This window comes from Pecten maximus, chromosome 18, assembly GCF_902652985.1.
Source record: "Pecten maximus chromosome 18, xPecMax1.1, whole genome shotgun sequence".
NCBI lineage: Eukaryota > Metazoa > Mollusca > Bivalvia > Pectinida > Pectinidae > Pecten > Pecten maximus.
Window position 1 is genome coordinate 13,131,440 of NC_047032.1, and position 21,238 is coordinate 13,152,677.

At 34.7% G+C, this 21,238-nt stretch overlaps 1 long non-coding RNA gene across 1 annotated transcript; it reads left to right on the forward strand.

Annotated features, from left to right (window-relative positions):
• The first annotated feature begins 10,784 nt into the window (after window positions 1-10,784).
• LOC117317083 lies at window positions 10,785-15,330 on the forward strand. Its single transcript, XR_004530090.1, has 3 exons — window positions 10,785-10,885; window positions 11,902-12,007; window positions 14,942-15,330. It is a non-coding gene; the product is annotated as an uncharacterized LOC117317083 (long non-coding RNA).
• Window positions 15,331-21,238: the final 5,908 nt, after the last annotated feature.

Here is a 21,238-nt window from a genome sequence, read left to right on the forward strand (position 1 = left end):
TATAGGACGTTAAACAAAAACAAACAAACAAACAAAGTATCAGTGTATAGCCAGTGTGTTATGCATATTGACTGTATGGACTGTTTATGTTAGCAGGGTTAAATCCAATATTACCAAATATCTATTATCAACAGTTTATTTTATGGAAATATCAATAGTTTATTGTCTAGTATTATTCACTAATAACGTAACAGTCTAGTAAGTACGTGTATATCAAATTAAGTACCCCTAGAGGAAGGGTTACTTTCTAAAGAACATTGAACAAGTCTGTTTACTTCAAGGAGTTACTTCCCGTTAACTCAAAATATCGTAAAAATGTGTAAATATGTCTGTATTTCTTACAACCTGTTGTAACTCTAGGGATGAGTCTTAGATAGGCCATGCGTGATGTCTAATCATATTGACTTTTCTCTTATGTCAATAAAATTTGTTGAAAATGGAATTGAAAGAGGAAATGAAGAACTCTGGGGAAAGCCAGGCGGTCGGGCAGGTGACCCCATACCTTTTCACGTCCGATCGGGGAATCGAACCCCGATATAGTATAATGTGGTAATTATAATCAATATATATGTCATTTTTTAATTTTTTTTTCTCTCACTCAAGCCGGCCGTTGGCCGCTAGGCTGGCCTCTACATTTTGGATGTAAAATACATGACTGTAATGGACTAATACAATCTATATATATAAGTACTTACTACATATCTTAAATTATTGAATTGTATGGCAGGTGACCAGCCTTTATACATGATTAAGTACGTATACTTTAGCTTAGTAGCTGACACAGTCTGTCTCATAACTGGGCTAACATATTGAACTGAATGTTATTTTTGAAATAAAACTATTTTTCGTCACACCCGGTCGGCTAGATGACAAGGGCGTGTGTTATCAATGTGACATCCGACCGCCCATAAATACATATTATTGCGGGAAATTCTAATAGTAAAAATAGGAACTGGGGTGGTAACAATAGAAGCACTTGGTATATTAAAGAGTATTGGATACATCTGATTTTATATAGCACACCTTTCAATGAGATCAGATTATCGACCATAAACATCTCGGAGGAAGACCTGTATCTCTTGAAGATCTTGTGAGATCATGATACTGACAATTCTCTGCATATCAAATCAACTGGGACGTTCAAATATCGTAGATAGGGGAAGCAGGGATGCTACTATCTAGAAATGGGAACCTAACATTTCGGAAATTGAAACAATCATACTTATAGTATAAATTCAAAAATTGTAATTCAGAACTGGTTTACAATTCCTAATAAGAGCTATATGAATTCTGATTATTAATTGCCTGGTACTGTGGACTGTTGGATTTATGAACATTTTCAATTTTTGAGAAACGGATATGAAAGGGTTGCTCAAGAAAAGCTGTTTCAAGATGAGCATGTAACAGCGATTGCTTTAATACACTACCTTGTACACCGCTTTGATTTTAATTGTGAATTATCTCTTGCTGAGTTTTGTAAAAATCATTGAACTGTGTTTTTAACTTATCTGCTGGGTTTCATCTTTCTGTTATTTTCAAGTAAGAAGATAACCACATCACTGTTAATTCTTTTTCTTTCTTTTCTTCTTTTTTTTTCTTCTTCCTTTTTTTCTTTTTTTTTTAAAGCATAATTGTCAGGACCAATATTGTCCAGTATCCCAATATTGACCACGGACCGTGTTTCATTTCACCATTTGGATCTTAAATACCTGCTAAAATGGCATACGCACCAGATATCGGTTCAATTACCTGTTATATCTTACAAACTAGACAGTTTATTCGACTTCCCTAATAATATACAGTATACCAGAGAGTCCATTGACCTGTCAACCCCTAGGCGTCCATTCTACCTGTTGACCTGCCAACACCTTCATTAATACTTCATTAATTCTTCCTACAAGTAAGGTCTGTGGAGGCATTTCAGAAAAACAAATTTATCGTTAGATAATTAAAAGTTTACAATCACACAACCTGTGGATGACGATTTTAGTTTCGCAGTTGTCCGAGTCGGGACTAACTCGTGGTATCAAAGTATTCTTTCGCGATAGACCATCTTGTAAACATTATGAAGTAAACGCATATTGTGTGTATAAATATGAATAATAGCTGTGGATTTACTTTCGCGCTGTATTAAATGAGCAGTGCTGAAACTTGTATTGTAATAACAACGCTTAATATAATAATAATTATTACATTAAAACCGAAACTGTATTATTGACAAATTCAGCAAGATTCTTAATGTGATAATTTTGGTTTATTTTGTTTAAACTTCCTATTAACAGCTAGGGGCAATTAAGAAAGAGCCAGGTTTTGGAGGTGGAGGAAAGCCGGAATACCCGGAGAAAAACATCGGCCTACAGTCAGTACCTGGCAACTTCCCAACGTGGGTTTCTAACTCGCGATCCCGAGATGGAGGGCTAGTGATAAAGTGTTGGAGCAACTTAACAACTCGGCCATCGCGGCATGGGTCAAGTTAAAAAAATCCGTAACGGTAGGAATGTTGGCATCTTATTACCAAGAACTAAAAGGTATAGTGTCATGGTCAGGAGGGAAAAGATCAAGGTCATATATCTGACTTATTATCATCATAAAGGTGAAAATTGCATGGAAATATTATGAAACAATACAGTAGTGATTGTCTAAGTATACAGTATTAAGGTAGGAAAGGTTCAAGTTGTAGATTTCCCTAAATAATAAACAGTACACATGATCACTTTACCACTGCCATATTTTTGTTAGGAGTACTCCAAATTCACGATGAACTCAGTGGTCAAACTGTTTTAATTAATAAGTATTTATTCTTACATGTCCAAACTCGAATACTATAAATATTGTACTCGAATACTATAAATTTTGTAAGTAAAAAGAGAAAGCATTCATTTGCGCAGAGAATGTGACATTAATAATCTTGCTGATTAGAAATGGTTAGATCAGGCAGGATACAATTTTAACTAGACCCGTGTGACATCTATCTGGTAACATAGGTGGAATGAAGGTTTCGATTCTGTATTTGAAGTAGTAAATGCCCTGCTCTAGATAGAAGCTAAAGAAAGTATTCTTCTGAAAATATATCGCTGAAAAAGAACGATCTTTATAAAAATCATCTTTCATATCAAACCAGTGTCTATGAACAATTGTCTTCATCCAAAATAAGTACTGTACATCACAACAGCAAACCATAGAGGAATTACCTAAACACAATCCTGATAACGAAAAATGAAACAAAAATGTCTTAAGAGAAATTTAGAGAAAACGTATTTAATGATACTAGTGCCACTGTGTCGTTATGTGTTGCACGTAATAATATCAAATATATGCTACACTTTCTTCTGAGGTATGGTTAAATGCATAATATTTGCATATATGGGTTGCTGAATTGCCATAAATTGTACGGAAGTCTATTCTAAGACATTTATGGTACAATGTTGAGACTTGTGCCTGAATTTGACCAACTTTGTTTAAAATTCAGACACCATATGGTATACGCTCATCTCTTAAAACATGTAGTTTGCATACAATTAACAAGAGTTGGTTTGTCGGGTCATATAGTATACTATTATAGAATATCACAAAGTGAGCCGTGGTGGCAGAGTGGTTAAGGTGTCCCGACACTTTAACACTAGCCCTCCACCTCTGGGTTGCGAGTTCGAAACCTACGTGGGGCAGTTGCCAGGTGCTGACTGTAGGCCGTTGTTTTTCTCCGGATACTCCGGCTTTCCTCCACCTCCAAAACCTGGCACGTCCTTAAATGATCCTGGCTGTTAATAGGACGGTAAACAAAAACAAACAAATCACAAAGTACACCAATTCACGATTTATCAATCTACGGATCCATTGTTAAAAAGTATTGAAACATAAAATTTCACGCGTAAGACACAATATCATACATATTTTTCCAATAAAATATGGATGAATATGGTAGAATTAACTAAAATATAACGATGAAAATATTAAATGTTTGAAATATCATGAAGTAGTCGAATAAAAAAATGATTTAATTCTGGAACTATATTTTGTTTATTCCTGTAGTTGACAACCTTTCCCGCAAAATTGGAATCAGCTGTTTAGCGATTCCATTAATTCTCAGTCTATTACGCCTAAAAATAATGCTGATTTAAATATTTGTTAACTTAAAAAAAGCAGGTTAAAACGATTCTTGATTTTTGTCAAACGTACATCATTTCAAATATCTGTACAATATGCAGCGTACACGTACACCACTTAACGATAGAAATAAGAATTACTCCTTGCATAAATTCTGTAGAGTGTGCTCGGTCGATATGATATGTTAATATTCCCAAATGGATGGTTGAAAAGTGTCTACATGATAGATTGTATTAGAGTTGTCGCATCAATCACATATTTCTAGCGGCTATTTCAAGTTGTGATGACGCACCCAAAATGGCAGCACTTAACGCAACGACAACCAGCTAAGAAACTATCCCGTTAAATATTCTCAATACGGGATATTTTTGGAGGAAATGAATAAGATAAATTACATCATTGTGTTGCTATTTTAACGAAAAAAATATATAATTTGGATGTTTCTTTGTCATCATGCAAGACTTTATTGTATATCATTTGGTTTCGTTTTGTGTTCCAAGTTGCTATTTCCCTTAAGAATAATGGACCTACCTAGTTTGAGTTACTATGCTAGTGTACCAATTCTGGGGTCAAATTAATCAATATTCCTTAACTTAAGGGAGTTCCTTAACCTAAATGTTCCCATAGGAGTATATTACAAAATTAAGGAGGGTTCTTTAAATAAAATTTCCCTCTTGAATTCTGAAATGCTCTGTAAGGAATGTTGATGCCAAGAGGGCCAGAAAGGTGGATTTTTACTAATTCTGTGACGTAGTCTTTTCTGGAATCCTATGAGTATATGGGAGTGTTTATTCCACCTCAATGTTTGAGTCTCTCGGTATTTAAATATCTCCATAAAAACTATCCATCAATTTTATATTGCATATGTTATTTCATGATAAACTCCATATATTAGTCCGTGTTTGATTAGACGGTGTTTGAAAACCATATTAATATTCGAAAAGGGTGAAGTGGAAAAAAAACCCATTTCGGCAGCAAATAATTCATCGAGACTTCACTAGGTGACACTGATAACACAATCATTGTGATTTTGAATATTCCAAGCAATAATATTCTATCCCATCTTCTGTCATAACTCGGCGGCCGCTGTGGCCGAGTGGTTAAGGGTCCCGACACTTTATCACTAGCCCTCCACCTCTTGGTTGCGAGTTCGAAACCTACGTTTACAGTTGCCAGGTACTGACCGTAGGCCGATGATCTTCTTCGGGTACTCCGGCTTTCCTCCACTTCTAAAACCTGGCACGTCCTTAAATGACCCGGGCTGTTAATAGAACGTTAAACAAAATAAACCAAACCAAATATTTCAAAACTCGTAATCGCATGCTGCATAACTTCATGATACAGGTAATAAAAAAAGATCAAACAAATAAAATATCGATTCTTATGCCATTTAATCTGGACGTATTGCTGAACGACTTACGATTTTCCCCCTTTATTTACTAGACTGTGCGGATCCAGTTTTGAATGACCTGAAGCTTTTCCGATTAACATCAATGATGGAACGGGACGTTTGGCTGATCGTTGGTGTCAACACTCCTTAGCATTAGATCAAGTCAGCGAAATGACAGATTACACGTTGAAGTAACCTGATTTTACGGGAGTGTATTCAAGAAAAATTTTGTGAACTAGATGAACATAGACCTATCGCTGTAGAGACTTGGCACTCCTGTAATGTGTACTTATTCGTGGCATTCGATGATGTTATATTACTATTAGATATCATATATATATTATATATGTATTGTATATATAATATATGAATTGTATATTAAATATGTATTTTAAATTGTATATGTATTGTTTACATTATATATGTATTGTATATATAATATATTTAATATGTATTGTATATTATATATGTATTGTATATATTATATATGAATTGTATATTAAATATGTATTTTAAATTGTATATGTATTGTTTACATTATATATGTATTGTATATATAATATATTTAATATGTATTGTATATTATATATGTATGGTATATATTATATATGTATGGTATATATTATATATTTAATATGTATTGTATATTATATATGTGTTGTATATATTATATATGTATTGTATATAGTATATATGTATGGTATACCATGTATATTATGCATGTAATTTATATCATATATGTCATTTATGTTTTGTATATGTAATGTATGTAACCTATAATGTATAGGTTGTATATTATATAAATACTATATATGTATCAAAATAAGAGAAGTTTCGTTTTGGTTCAGGACTTACATAAAAAGTCCTCTATATTAGACTCAAAAAGTACATACAAAGGATTATTATGCATATTACATGCAGTTTGGCAATGTTATGATTGCAGTTCTGTATCTTAAAAAACCAAGTTCGTGCTTTTTTCCAATGTCTGTTAAGTTCGTTTAAAAAAATAACGTTATTTCCTAACGTAACATATTCAGGAATTTAATTAATGTTGATGTTGATCATATCGTAAGAGAGTTTGTCCTTAGATTGGTTTAAGAGCATTTTGGGTATATCGTTTTTGATTTTTCTCTACGATTGTGTCGTTAAGCGGCATCTTCCCATAGCAATACTGCATTGTAGTTTTCCTGGTCGTATACACTGTTCATGATTTCATATTGATCATGTCTTCTCTCACTCTTCTGAAGGTTTATGTTGATAGATGTAGTCTCTCCAGTCTCTGGCTGAAGCTGAGGTTACTCGTGCCTGGGAGGAACTTGGTTGCTCTTCTTTGCTATCCCTTCTATCTTTTCAGGTATGCTGCCCATACAGGGCTCGAAAAGTCCGCTTGTGAACAAACGATCTACACCATTAATTGGAATGTGAAGTGCAAACATGAAATTCACTTTTTTTGTTTGCTTTGTTTGTTTTTGTTTTTTTGTTTGCTTGTTTTCTGTTTTGTTTTTATTTTCACTTATATATATTACTCCTGTGTTAAACCAGATGGTATTGATCACCGTATAAATGCAGCCCATATCACATGACGTCACTTCCGTCAGCGTCCAAAAAATGTTTGGCAATGCGTTGCGGGTAGATCAAACCTAGCAAGGATTTCGACTTAGAACAATCGCGTAAATATGACGTCATTTTGGTGCTTTGTTGATCATCGTCACGCCGAGGCTTTGTATTACACATCAATTTGAATGCACACCAAGCACTACAATGAAATTGATTCACATGTACCGTTCTTTCAATTGAAAAAAAAACCAGAGGAATATCTTAACTTAAACCTCAGATTTAGCAAAGAGAACGTGAAGTTTAACGTATTAACTACTAACGGGCGTCATTCTATTCATCTGTTACCCAGATTGCATTGATCTTGCAAATAAACACAATCTACCAAGCGTTTTATTGTTAAATAGATGCATCTTTGACTGGACGGAGCTTGGGAGATCATTTACAAGTATTTAATTTGGCACCGCTGTCTCCCTTTTCCTCAATATTAGTCTTGACTGCATTTATGAGCGGATAGATCACATGACGTAATTGTTACGTCACTTTGACCAACGTCATAGAAATGCTTCGCTGTGCGCTAAGAATGAATAAAACGCGGAGAGGTTAATGTTTCAAGCTATTTTGAGCATCATCACGGTAAAGCTTCGTAATGTGTGTCAGATTGGTTGCAGATCTATCACAAAAAGGAATTTGATTTAATGATGCAATTTTCAAGTGAGCAAATGAGAAAAGGGTTGAAAATAAAGCACGAATTATTTCATAAAGATAGATTATAAAATATATATATATGTAAATATACCAGTTTAACGCTTGTTAGATTGTGTTCACAGTCAATATAAATGCAATCTGGATGATAGATAAACATAATGCTACCAGTTAATCTAATAAGCGCTTAATTATGAACGATAACGGACAACAAAGGTCCGATAAGAGTTCCTTGGGGGTATCCATGATGTGACACCTGCCCATTCGGACTTCTCGCCGTTTACTCATACTTTCTGTTTCCGACCTTTTAAAATGTTGTTATCTGAGAAATACGAATATAATCTACTTACTAGCCGATTATGCGGAACGGTATCGAATGTCTTTTATAGTCCATATATGTACAATCGATGTTCTGTCCTTAATCCAGATTATCAGTCCATTCAGTTTACGCTTCTAAAAGTTTCAAGGAAATTGAACTCCGAGATATAAAGCTCATCTGTGTTTTCCCTTATGACGGATTGCTGAACATTGTGTACGCTCGATGTTCAACACACAGGCAGGCAGTTTCCCGTTGCGCATTTGTCATTCTTCTTAAAGATGGCACAAGCCCTGGCTTTTTACCAGTCATCTTGTAGCGTGTCCTGTTACCAGTGGGCATGTTATTGCCACAGGTACTTGAATATGAAATGTTAAATTCAATTTTCTTTCGATATGGCAGTGGCATGTGTACTGTGGAAAGTACATGGTTGGCAGCTCCACTGCATGTGAGACGGCACCCTGCCTTACTTCAATCGGCTAAAAACAAGATGCATTCAAACTGACACGGCGCATATTATACACGACCGTCGTCAACAAAGCATCAATCTTTAACCTAGCGTATCACTGACTACTAATTTTACATCTTAAACACAAAGATAAGTTAAAACCTCGCATAATTCCTCCAACATGACACCATGTTACAACTCTCAGCCTCCGTATTTATGTTCACGTCTGTTGACAGCATGTACATTGTCCGGAAACTACTTAGGCTATTTGCAGAGATTCGTCTAACTAATGATCTATTTGAAGAGTTTCGTTTACTCATCATAAATTTAGTTTAAACGTGAGAGTACTATGAACTGTACCTTGTATTCCATTCCTGTTTTTTTCTCCACTAGTATTCGAAACTCCAAATTAATCCCTGGCTAGATGAATATTCCAATTTTCAAAACTGTTTGGTCCCTTTTAGCTGCTTCTTCCAACATGTCAGGTAATTTACTGTTTTCTTCTTGATGATCCAGAGTCTGATAAATATATGTACGAGACATATAAAGATTGTCTGTATTATTGGAATATCATGTTTTATATATTTTGTGTGTTTTATCGGTTATGGTATGGATGTTTTAGTGGCGAAATAATCAGTACATTAATACATAATAGATATAAATGATATATAGAGGTTACACAAAACGTGGTTGTTGAATATAGAATTTATTTCACACGAGTAAGTTAATTTTTAAAAGTTACAAAAGACACGAGCTTTACAAAAGACACGAGCTTTAGCGAGTAGCTTTTGCAGCTTTTAGAAAATAACTGACCTGTTTCGGCTTGATTCAAAAGAAACGTGGCATAGTCTGATTTCGCGTTTGCAAATAAGGTGTACAAGTGACGGCCGGGACCCGGTTATGTGACGTCATTCGATTATTGATGACGTCAATAACAATTGCATTAATTGAAACTAATTGAAATAATCAGTATATTATCACGATTTCCTTGAGAGATGTGAACTTGGCTGGAAGTATTAACAGCACAGTGTTTCGAGAGATACAAGTTGATGAACCGGAAGATTATTTGGTCGATATCGAGATCGTATTATCCTTATCAATGTCAATGGTATCCATGCATTTCTATATATGTTTTGTTCGTATTTTTTTAAATTTTTTTGACGCTTGTTTTGTTAAAGATAAAAAACAGAGTTCGCCTATCTTACTGGGATATTTTTTGACCCGTCTGAGGTGCAGCAATTTGAGTTTGGAAAACAACGCGTATGTTGTTTTACCTACACTGACATGTTGCCCTTCTCTTCCAATTACATAATGTAATACATAATAGATATAAATGATATATAGAGGTTACACAACACGTGGTTGTTGAATATAGAATTTATTTCACACGAGTAAGTTATTTTTTAAAAGTTACAAAAGACACGAGCTTTAGCGAGTAGCTTTTGTAACGTTTAGAAAATGACTGACCTGTTTCGGCTTGATTCAAAGGGAAACGTGGCATAGTCTGATTTCGCGATTGCAAATAAGGTGTACAAGTGACGGCCGGGACCCGGTGATGTGACGTCATTCGATCATTGATGACGTCAATAACAATTGCAGCTCGGGTTAAAGTTCGAAATCTTGACCAATCAGAAAAACGGAAGGTCATATTCCACTAGTGGAATATAACATATATGTATCCAACAGTCGGCACATTTATACAATGGCTTGAGAGTGGCATAACACAGCGTATTGTGGTAGAAATAAATATATATGATGGCTCACGTGATGTCGCTTTAGTGTTGAAGACTTGAAAGTTGGACAAAGAATTACAAATAACATTCCTGTCTCAATTTATTAGGGCGATGATTATAGACACATACAAACTTACCATTTAATTCAGCATAGTCAACCCTTCTAGAAAAGATTCATTAGAAGCATAAGAATTAAGTATAGTAAATATCCATATCTAAAGTTCAAATGAGTTGAACTTAAATTAACTAGAATGCTGCTCATGTAGATAAAACCAAATAAGTAAAGGTGGTAATCATCCATGTTAACATGAACCGATAAAAACAAAAATAAAAACAAATAAACTCTATGCATATATACATTATATAAAAGTGTGTTCAACAGTGGCAAAATACAGTTACCATTAGCTGATCATTTAAATAAAATCAAAATGATATTTATTTAAAACTGGATATATAGGATGTTTCTACCGGAATCCAGAAGGTTCATTTGTATATCATGTTAGATATGTCATTGACAGATCACCCATTTGGCATTACATTAAAACCCCAGCCCCATAACCTAACAGTTGTCATTTCGATCTTCGCCGCCTTGGACATCTGATCGTACCAGTATTCAGTGTTGATCAGGCAGCTCAGTAAGTAATCCTATATATATATATATACATATATTGTGTGTATATTTTAATGTAAAATGATTGTACAACAAGCAAACACTACATTATACAGTTACTTCTTGGATGCCACCTTTCAGGGTGATATTTGCTCTACAGAATAAGACCCCCATGCTTTTTTCAGATGACATATTCATATATTTTCTACATAAAGACATTATATGATTTTCACATTTACATATCTATGTTACATTAGTTTAAGACATTGAAGACTTTATTTATAGTTTTGGAAGAAAAATACAAAGCTTTACATGTATTTGTTGATTTTAACTTAATTTAGGCTGCTTTTGTGCAGTGTACATATAAATAAAGGAATAGAGAAATAAAATTACATCATACAGCTATTTCCTTCGTCAAGGACTCGTTTGTGATCAATGGTTGTATAGAAATACAGAAGGAAATATGAGACAAACAGTTAGAATATTAAACTATATTAGCAACTCAGTTTGATGTATTTCGAAATTTTCGGATAATGCATATGAAAAACAGAACCTGGAATATATGTCAGTTCATAGCAATATTATCAGCGTTAGATGTGATAATGTAGCGAAATTGGGAGTAAACGCACCGAAAGAGAGTTAAGTAGATTAAATAGATTTAATTTAATTTATGTCCTCTCGATATATATTTTTGTCATTAAAGAAGTACGGTCAATTTTACCAATGTTTAATTGAAATTACCTTTCGTAAGAAATGCCTATACACTTTTATTGCAATCGGAAAATATGATACATACCTATACCCAGTAAGATAAAATGTGATATTATTTTAATCTTACCTTTACATTCAGTTTTCATCTTTTACAGAAAAGATGTTTGTGCTGAAACTGTGTTGAACTATCATACGTTATCAAAGATTCTTGTCATTATTGATACTTTGTCAAGGAAAATGTATATATCTATGGACTGATTTTTAGAATTTAGATTTAAATCTTCATAGTATTCGACTTGGAATGTCATTAATATAGGCATTTTCTTTCAGATCATGGCCACGCCCGGGGACTTCTTCCCACCTACAGGGGCAGGGCTAGCGCCGCCCTTGCTGACCGCAGCTTCAATATTGTCTGGTGTGATTACTTTCAGCTTAGGTATGTATTACTTTACATATTTGTTATAGTAAAATAGACACAATGATGTATCCCATACCTCACAAGTAGATCGCCGTTTTTATTAGGGAGAAGATAACTTACAAATCCCACGCGTTATGACGCCACTCACAATAGCGAAACGTCATCATTTTCAAAAACATTGATGATAGTGCGATGAAAAGGTTTCACACTACTTTACAATCTATTACTTATTAAAGTATGTGAGAAAAATAATCAACAAAACATATACATCGTTCAACTATGTGCATATAATTCTACTTACCAATTAGATAGTGTTTTATTACGATATTCAGTTATATGTAAACTGTATAGATATGGCAGAGAGCAGTTAAAATTTTGATATTAAACTTATCATATGGGCCAATATATATTTATATTATTTATATCGGATCACGTGTTATTCAATTTAACATTGAACTGCACTCTGCGACAGTAATAAAACATCATATTGCAGGTCATAGTGGAATCCCCGGTCCGAACGCTAATCTGTTACTGATTACAAATTGTCTAACTCATGGCTTGGTAATTCTAACACTTCTTAAAAAGTAACAATTATGGTGAGCAAAACAACTAACAAACCTATTTATCCCTCCTTGTTTATGGATAATATCGCACTAATGGACGTCACACGTCACAAAGACCTAGGTATTACGCTATCGGCCAACGGAAATTAGATTATCTACAACGCCTTATTAGTAAATCTATTTTTCTCAGAAATCTTAATTTAAGCATAGATAGAAAATCCCTTCAAACCTTGTACTATTCCAATCGTAGACCTTTATAAGGGTATGAAAATATTGTTTGGGATAACATTAGGTTAAGGAAAATAATTAGAAAGCATACAGCTTGAAGCTTGAAGATCATGACTGGGGCTAAAAAAAACTCCCCACTTATGATCGATTATACTCAGAATCTGGTTTAGGTACTCTTGTTAATAGAAGGAGAAAACATAGAATCATTAAATTCGATCAGAATGTTCATAACCATTGTCCTTCCTATCTCACTAACATTCTTCCAGTTCGTCACTCCTATAACACAAGAAGAGGCTTTCTGTCAACTTAAATACCGAACTTATCTCAATAAAGACTCTTTCCTTCCTACTTCTGTTGATCTATTGAACGCACTCCCCGATGTCATACAATGTAATCCGTCTACAACTATTGTTAAAAATTCCTTAATGCTGATACCCCAATTGTTGATCTATATTATGATCATTGTAAACTAGACACGTCCAGATTCACCACGCACGACTGAAGAAGCATTACAGCTCTCCAAATTCTCATTACTACTCTCTTAATCTTGTTAACTGTCCTTTGTGTTTATGTAACCAATCTAATGAAACTGCAGAAAACTTCCTCCCCACGTGTCCTTACTACCAGCAAATAAGAATGGACTGTTATAGGAAAAAAAACTTTATTAGTCGCTCTAAATGTTTTAAGTAGGCACTGGTACATATTTCCCCTCCCTTTATATAGTTTTCTTTGATGAAATACAGTATTTACAAATATCGTATATTAATCACAATCCACGTACAGACCCATTACAGTACTTTCGTAAGATTAAACCGCAGTTAATGTCTGCTCTTAAACATATCTTAAATCGTGTTTCGCTAAATCATCAACAGTTTTTCAACACTACATCCTTCATTACTGCACAATGTACACCATTCATTCTGTCAGTACTGTCATTTTGCTTAAGTTATGATACGGAGACAGATTGTACATTGTACTTGATTCTACATTATGCTTTTTTATGCTTGTTACTTGTATTGATTTATAAAAAAAAAAAAATACAGACATAGAAACATAATAATAACGTCCAAAATTCTCGATAATAAGACCGAAAGTTACTTCCTATTGATCATCCGCTTTATTTTTCATTATTTCCTAATTCTGACTATATTGAGGCCCTGACAAAAATCCGATTTGGGTTTCTCAAAGGATATTTACACATGTTGTTTACACCGTCAACAAGCCAAATCAATTGCAATAATACAAAACGTCTATTAATTTTACTGAAGATTTACAACGAACACATATTTTAGTTCTTATTTAGTGAATTGTTTTGCTCAGAATACAACAAATACTAAATGGATGTCTTATATTGAGCAAATCATATAACATTTGTATCAATTTAATAGAAAAGGAAGGGATATTTTGCGCTCCAATTATGTTTTATTTAGAATTAACACTATCACAAATAATGCAATGTTTTAAGAAAGCCTTTAAAAAGTGGATATATTATATATCTGCATGATTTGCTTATTTTCCAGGGTTCAATTCTGTTAAGCAATTTTTATTTTATTTCTAAACTTTGGCAAGAAAAAAGTAGAAATAAACGGAAATGTTCGATAACATGATATATGCCGTCGATGAAGCACTGCTTATCTTTAGGAAAACCGTAACACCGAGTCATGTACTCTATCAGGAACTCGTATTCTCTGAATGCTTGAATTCACCATTTAACCATTTATCATTATCATAGGTAAAAATAGAATCTAACATGGGTCTGTTTCGTGGACAGGGATATCTCAACCCGAGTGTAAGAGTTTGGCCAGTCAGCACGAGGCTTGCCGAGTGCTGGCCAGCCAAACTCTAAAGCAAGCAAATGTAAGTTTTTGCGAAAGGTTTTCATCGCGCCATCTACAATGCCTCTTAGAATGTGCGTCGAAATTGAGGACGCATCATTTATAACGTGGTTACTCAACGTAAGATGATGACGTTACGTTATTGTGAGCAGCGTCATATAGCGCGTTCCAGCTGTCTATACCCTCTTGTGTGAGATCGATTATCTTTTCTATAGCAACCGCAGGATAACTCTGTGAAGTATGAGAGAAATGTGGATTGACTTCCTACAAAGTATACTTGTGGTGAGAATCAGTTACATATGCTATATATCATTGCTGTATTACAGGATTTATTCTGTTGAGTATATCTGATCTCACCGAAGGGCCAAGAGGGCCAACAGGAACTTTGGGAATCACCGGTTCTACTGGAGTTGCACCAACAGGATTAACTGGTCTAACTGGTACAGCTAATACAGTAACTGGTTTAACTGGAATGACAGGGCCAACTGGAGATACAGGACCAGGTATAACCGGTGCAACTGGTACAGCGAATACAGATATCTGGTGCAACTGGACCTACAGGATTTAATGGAGATGCAGGACCAACAGTTACCGGCGCATCTGGCACAACTGGTGCTACCGGTGCAACCGGCGCAACTGGTGTTGCAGCCTCGGGATAAGAGTGCGAAAAAATACCTTGTGCCAGGTAGACGGACAAATAAAAGATTTTCCCCCATTTCTCGTGTTATGTTTTTGTTGATAGTATGGAGATATTTCATTGGTTTTATTTTCAGAATATAAAACAGGTAGTATAAGTGAAGGAGATAAACTATCTCAGGGTCAACAATGAGCATTTGCTACCTAAGGTCAACATGCATGTATTTTCATTAAATTCCACAAAATTCAAAACAACGCCAACATATATTGTTTCTTATTTATAAAAGTATTTCCATTTGTGCTGATATTGTGCTGTTCGATGTTGGTAAAAATATACTTACAAAATACATCAAAATTCACTTGATAACGGGAAATAACTTAATTATCAGGAGTCTGGAACCAACTGAAAACTGCACGCGGTACTGCATGTATATCACAGTTTTGTATGAGTGGGAATATGCTAAGTCTTTCTAGCTAGTCATTAACATTACACTTAATCATCGCCCAACTACAGTTTGATTACTCTTCGATCGGAAATGAAAATGTATGGGGTCACTTGCCCGACCACATGGGTTTTCTCCGGGCTCTCCGGTTTTCTCCCCCTCAAGCTCTTCCATCCGAACCAATAAAAGTGATATATTAAAGTTGGTAAAGTTTTATACGCGTTTGTTGTAAAATAATAAAGTTTATATTTTGTATTATTTTGTGTAGCAGCTTAGCGTACGTTTACTCCATTAGCATCTATATATCAGATTTTAACTGTCCGCCAAACAGACAGCTTTAAATATCGTGCTATATAATTTATTTGTCATGTTCAGATGCAGTATTTGATATTGTAATACACGTGTGCTTCACCACTTACATGCCGCTTAGAAGGAATATTGCGCAAAAAATGCAAACTTTCCTATTGGTATGCCGCAATCAGCACTAACGATCATTTGTAAATCGATCTTGCTAGATATATGAAGAATCTATACAAATTAAACATAGTATATATCATATATAGAGCATAGGTTATCCGCAGGTAAAAGTTCACCTGATCACAGATTCTAGATTATTCGGTAAATACACGAGTTTTTACGTTATTCAATTTCTTCCTGGATCGCAAATTAATTTCTTTATTCACTTAATTTCTGTCAATTTGATCATGTACACCAATTTTTCAGCTAATACAGCACAAACATTTGTACATGTTATTGCACAATTAGCACTAGCGAACGTTTGTACATGGATCTAGCTAGATCTATCAATAATCCCCGTAAATTTAACATTACAATTTTGTTAATATGAAAGATTGAATCGTACGATTTCCATTAGAACATACATAGTATTTCAAAAGAGTTTTCATTTAATATGTTTTTTTATTAAACGAGTCTAAGAAGTATTTTTTTAATTATTGCAAGAAGCCTTGGCGAGAAAAAATAAAACTTCGAGACGACAAAACAGCGTGGTATGAAAACAAAGTATAACGTGACAAAGCATGAAATGTACTGATGTATTTTTTCATTCATTGTGTAACTTATTTTCTCATAAAACTAGGTTATGCCGAAACGTATACAGTAAAACAGGTTATAACTGAATCAGTTCGTTATATTGACAGTTCGTATTACGTGTACTACGAATTTTTTTTGTTTTTTTCCTAAAAACTTTCGCTGTATGAAAATATTAAAATATAATTACAAGCAAGTACAAATAAAAAAACATCCAATTATTTTTAGTCAGTTATAATTTTCTGCCGAAACTTTCCGCGTGAGGCAAGTGTGTACAATGTACTAAAAGCATCTGACGTATCATTTTGAGACTCCAGAAAACGGCTTATCTTGTGTAAATAATCAACCGCCGTAGCACCACTGATTACGGAATGTTCCTCCTCTGTCTCTATTTTCTCCTCGTCTTCACTGTCCGAAACGTTCATACCGTCTTTTACAACATCTCTGTAGTATTACTGACGAAATCGGTCCCGGTGACCTTTACCCCGGAAGTCTCGTTTTCACTAGCTCTCAGTCGCTTGATGATTAAGCCGTCGCGTAACATACATGTACTGTGTACACACTAAGACATCTAAGAATGGATCAGCAACTCGACATAAACATCGATTAAACAACTTACTTTATTCAGAAGTCATCGAAAACACAACTTTAATTGAGGTACCAATATATACCCTGAAAGGTGCCCTCGTGTGCCTCTCGGTGACACGGTCGTGATCACCAGGGCAGTGACTTTCCGACTTTGTACTAAAGTGTTAAAACAACAAGGAATTTCAGCCGACGGGACCCTTAAATTGGTTCGTTATAGACAATATTTCGCTATGTGAAATTCCCAATATAATTACAGAATTACCTAGCAGTAAGAGGGAGAATAGCTTGGGAATCGGGATCAGTTCGCAATATCAATACAATCGCTATAAGCGTGTTCGTACTAAACGTGTTTTACTGTATATCGATAAATAGCTTGCATACTAACACAGGTTCGGTTAAAAATATACCAAATACTTTTATTGGTATAAATATTTGTTATTTACGATGTTTATTTCCTGGGTTATAGCCAGATGAACAGCCAGTGTCATTTTTAGGCGGGGACTCCTTGTAGTAGTTGGTGATTACCTCATTTACCAGCATACGAAAGGTCCGTCGCATGTCATCCAAAGCAAGTAGGGTAAAGTGTCTTGCCCAAGGATACAACCAGGACAGTACAGACCGGCTTGCTTCTCAGCTCCCCGAGAAACCTAATTCTTTTTAAAGTGTAGAAAATATATCAACATGTCAGTGGGTACTGCATCGCAAGAATCCTTAACTTACATGAAGATTTGATGACGATTGACCGATAAACTCTCAATATCCATTTTAAACTGATATGTATTGTTTGAGAGATACTCATTTTTACTAATGAGAACGAAAATATTATAAGAGTTGGGATATGATTGTTATGATAACTCAGAAAACAGGGAAATGTTATTTAACGTAAAAAAGGAAAGCAGATACACCGCGACATTTTATTATAAATGGCACGAAGTGTTAATTGCTTACAGGATTATAGCTGTTTTCGACATATTAATACATAGGGATCAAATTGGTTTCTCTCCGAGAGGTAAACAGATGGGTGGTCGGATGACATTGTGGTAGCATACTAACCTTTCATCTAGGCGGCCGAGGTTCAATTACCCGATCGGACGTGAAAAGGTATAGGGTCCCCTGCCCGACTATGTGAATTTTCCCCGGGTACTCCTGGGATTTCATTGATGTAACCGTTTGAAAAATGTTTTTAAGGTAGTCGCACTCTAACTCAGACTTCCGGTAAAAAATACGATGTTAGCCGAGTTATAATGATATGCAGGTACTCGGCAAACATCGTAATCTCGACCGGAGTTATCCCCGACGGACAGAGTTGTCTGCCGTCGCAGCCGTCCTTTGTTTTTATTGATAAAATATCAATTTCTATGACGTTGGTAAATGTATTTCAGCTTTGGTTAAAACAAAAATGCTAACACATTCCTTAATCCGGGCGAGTATGTTTCGCCTTCTCTTGATAGCCATTAAAGACACCATAAAGTTGAATGTTGGGAACAAAGTAACTAAACTAAAATAATTAATTAACCCTGGAGAAAGTTGCTAACCCCTATTGAAAGATAAATTGTTAATCACTTATGTAACCCAGGTGTTATATACATATTCATATATATATATATATATATAACATAGTATACGTATTGTACGTTATATACCTGTCTATGTATACATAAGTATTCATTGTGTATGTGTGCGTCAAGTCCCTGTGTACGTGACATGTTGTTTATATTATCCTGTCAAAGTACCTGTCTTGTGGAATGTAAGGTACATGTATGTGTACAAAGTAGCCGGACCAGTCCGACGTGACATGGACATCAGCATGAACGCAACTCAGCAATTAACACCTGCACTTGCTTTGCACGCTCGTTGCGTTCCCACACCTGTCTACGTAACTTCCTTTCTGACTTTCTATCTCTCTACCTATAGCTATCATTCCATTGCTGGACGTCGGCGCAAGCGGTCCAGCAGCGCAAAGCACTAGCTAGCATCGGTCATCGAGAGATGACCGAGTTGAATTTGTCGCCATATAGAAGCCTGGTAAGTTGACATTGTAGTAATGGTGAATGGTGTGTGGAACTCGCGTTCGAGACTGGGTGAGTGTGTTCGATTTGGAAGACTTTGTGAGTAAATGTTTGTCTTGTCTTTGTAGGTTTCATGATCTGATATTAAACCATCAAACGAACAACTTCTGTATCTGGTAATATTTCCACACCCCGGTGACACTTATATTTTGCGAATACCTTAAAAGTGCCATATACAGTTTAAGCACCTCTAAATTTCATTTTCAAACCCAAATGAAAACTTTCTTAACTGGAATTGTATCCCGTGTCACAATTTTGTCACATACGTACCCCTATTGATATTTTTAGAAGAGTTACAGAAATAAAGAACAACACACGTACATCTCAAACAACATCGAAAGAAAAGAAAATGCATTCAGGTTCATGATCACACGTCTACATGGCACACACATGCGCAAGGACAGAAACACATATAATATTTTATGAGAGCATGCGAAGCATACCACAAGGTATTTTAACAAAACGCAGTGATATAATTAGTACTATTGACGTTAATTATGATTACTCCGTTTCTTCTTTTTACCAAAATGTCCGCAATTGCATTTGATTGGTCCAAATTAAGATATTGTCAGATTTTGATGAAAGTTTGTAATATGTACATTATTATTTGTAGGTACACCGGTCAATCTCGTAACCTTACTTTCACATTTAAGAAAATGGCTGCCATTTCCTGCCTTCTGATTGGTCGGAATTTAGGTATTGTTTGATTTCAATAAAAAATGAGGTATATGGGTTTTAAGGGATGTCGATCACAATGGTACGACTGCGGGGCGTTCTTGGGACTTCTGTAATGGTACGCCATTACAATTAGTACTTGTTATATTTACGATGATAGACAGTGTAACAATCATATATTAAATCACACAGTGATATAATTAATTTTCTATTGTTTGTACGCAGAATGCGGCTTTCTGGTTGGTTGAGATTTTTTTTTTCAATTAAGCATTGATGTCATTTTGTTTTAGTTTCATCGGAGTATGAAACAAATTTTGTTTGCAAACTGTATGAATCCGCGTAGCGGATTCTTACAGAAGTTTGCAAACAAAATTTGTTTAATATTATAATTAATTTTTGAAAATAATTGTTTAATTTAAAACATATTTTATGTACAATTTTACTGGTTATATATGGGATTCTTTTTCTCAAATCAATACGCAACGTAAATTGTCGTATTGTAACGTCATATTTTTCGCGCCATTTATTTATTTTTCTTTCATAGAAGAATGAAAAGAATTTTTCGACCAATCACATTTGAGTATTTACCATGAAAACACAGAAAAACTAATAATACCACTATGAAAAAATCCGAGAATGGCACGAAAAATGCTACGTAACAATACGAAAATTGACGTTGCGTATTGATTTGAGAAAAAGAATCCCACATAAAACCAGTAAAATTGTACATAAAACATGTTTTAAATTAGAACATTATTTTCAAAAATTAATTTTAAGCGTTGATGTCAATAGTTTTTTAGTTTCATCGGTGTATGAACAAAAAAATGTTTGCAAACTGTATGAATCCGCGTAGCAGATTCTTACAGAAGTTTGCAAACAAAATGTTTTTCATACCCCGATGAAAATAAAAAAAAATTGACATCAATGCTTAAATGATATACATCTTTACACTCCTCGTGCTACATCATCAGAGATCAATATGTATGTACAGTAATACCCTTTTCGTACTAAGTAATCAAACTAATAGTGTAATAAACTGTAATACACAAACTATACAGTACGTTATAAGTATGATTAAAGATAGTATTACTGATGCATAACTCACAATCCAAGACTGATTAGAACTCGTTGCAAGAAGTCATACGACATAGTCGTACCTTGGTGT